Source organism: Boleophthalmus pectinirostris, unplaced genomic scaffold (assembly GCF_026225935.1).
Source record: "Boleophthalmus pectinirostris isolate CB_2022bp ecotype Guang Dong unplaced genomic scaffold, ASM2622593v1 HiC_scaffold_7, whole genome shotgun sequence".
NCBI classification, from domain to species: Eukaryota; Metazoa; Chordata; class Actinopteri; order Gobiiformes; family Gobiidae; genus Boleophthalmus; species Boleophthalmus pectinirostris.
The window spans coordinates 38,912,549-38,915,048 of NW_026571473.1; positions in this window are offsets into that span (position 1 = coordinate 38,912,549).

The window sequence follows — 2,500 nt, forward strand, 5'->3', positions numbered from 1 at the left end:
AATCGTTGGAAAGTTTTGACTCGAGAGCTTATGTGGATGTGACCAGTAACACACGGGAGGAAAAGTTAATGTAATATTAGTATAATCAATAAAACAGGACCAGGCTAAATGTAAAATAACATGTCCACGTCAGAATGTGTTAATAAAAAGCTGATCGTTCTCCTTCAACGGCCAGAACACCAAACAAAACACAACACACACTATTCTCTTCTCTTCATTGCATTCAATCCAGTCCACTTTATTTCTAGAGCACATTTTATAAACAGTTTCCAAAGTGCTGCACAGACAAATTAATACAATAAAAAAATGTAAATCATAATTAAAAACAATAAATAAAAAGTGTTCAAATGCATAAAGCTAAAAAAAAAAAAATACAATAATAATAATAATAATAATAATAAACTAATAATAAAACTAAATAAATAAATAAATAAATAAATAAATAAAAAATAAATTAAATAAAATTAAATAAAAAAAAAAATAATAAATAAAATAAAAAATAAATAAAATAAAATAAAATAAGACACAGAGGACTACGTGACTCACACTGCCTTAAAACCCAGAGAATAAAAGTGGGTCTTAAGACGAAACTTAGGCTACGTCCATACAACAACACTCCTGGATTAATTAATTAAATTTTTTTTTTGTGGGTTGAAAAAAATCGGATCAATAAATATTCATGTCCAGACGACAACGGAGCACTGAGTGAAAATAATGTAATACATCTGCCACACCTGTATGTGGCGCTGAACCAGGACAGAACCAGGACTAAACCAGGACTAAACCAGGACTAAACCAGGACTAAACCAAGGACTGAACCAGGACTGAACTGGGACTGAACCAGGACTAAACCAGGACTAAACCAAGGACTGAACCAGGACTGAACCAGGACTAACAGGACTAAACCGGAAAACCAGGACTGAACCAGGACTAAACCAGGACTAAACCAGGACTAAACCAAGACTAACGGGACTGAAGCGGGACTGAACCAGGACTAAACCAGGACTAAACCAGGACTAAACCAAGGACTGAACCAGGACTGAACCAGGACTAAACCAGGACTAAACCAGGACTAAACCAAGGACTGAACCAGGACTAAACCAGGACTAAACCAGGACTAAACCAAGGACTGAACCGGGACTGAAGCGGGACTGAACCAGGACTAAACCAGGACTAAACCAAGGACTAAACCAGGACTAAACCAAGGACTGAACCAGGACTGAACCGGGACTAAACCAGGACTAAACCAGGACTAAACCAGGACTAAACCAAGGACTGAACCAGGACTGAACCGGGACTGAACCAGGACTAAACCAAGGACTGAACCAGAACTGAAGCGGGACTGAACCAGGTCTAAACCAGGACTAAACAAGGACTAAACCAAGGACTAAACCAGGACTGAACCAGGACTAAACCAAGGACTGAACCAGGACTGAACCAGGTCTGAACCAGGTCTAAACCAGGACTAAACCAGGTCTAAACCAGGTCTAAACCAGGTCTGAACCAGGTCTAAACCAGGACTAAACCAGGTCTAAACCAGGACTAAACCAGATCTAAACCAGGTCTAAACCAGGTCTGAACCAGGTCTAAACCAGGACTAAACCAGGTCTAAACCAGGTTTAAACTAGGACTGAACCAGGACTAAAACAGGACTAATCATGGACAAGGACTTGGAATCTAGTTCTGTCTCTGAGAGAACCCTGAGCTTGTGGAGCAGTGTTTCTCAAAGCGTGGAGTTCTGCGTCAGACCTTTTCACCCATGATCACCCGACGGTTTACGTGGGCACAGCTCCAGGCCCGTCCCGACACTCGGAACCGTAACAAGTCTGTTTCACTGCTGCAGATATCGCCGTGATTTTAGCGAATTTGTATGAAGAATAATGAAAAAAACTAAACTAAACTAAAGCTAAAGCTAAACTAAAACTAATCTTAATTTTTGCACTTGTGCATTTGTAAGATTATGTCAAGAAACCGGGATACTGTGTAAACACAGTATCCGGAATACTGACATAACTGGGATATGGATAATAACCAGGATACTGATGTGCATGTAAACACACTCATTGTGTGTTGCTGTAGCGTGAGGAGACGAGGCTGCTTCTGACACAAACACTGGCCTCACAGTTCCACATTTGGGCTCTGGCTCCTTGGAGACACTGTTCCATCAGTGAGTGTGTTTACAGCACATCAGTGTCCCGGGTATGATCAGGTTTTCTCAGTATCCCAGTTTCGTCATGGGGCATGTCAACGCTGTATCCCGATCACTGCAACATAAAGTTGAGCCACATGCGTCCAAAAGACAAACTTTTCAGTCTTTTCTTCACAACAGAAGACAAAATAAATAAAGTGACCAACGCAAAGGAGAAATTTCTGTACATGTTGTTCTTCTTTCTCCTTTCTCCTTGTTTCGGTAAAACGTAAACAAAAGTGTCAAAGCTGCATTAAACACATGATAATGTCAAACAGCTGATGTGGCTCTAGAGTCGTTATGTTTATATGT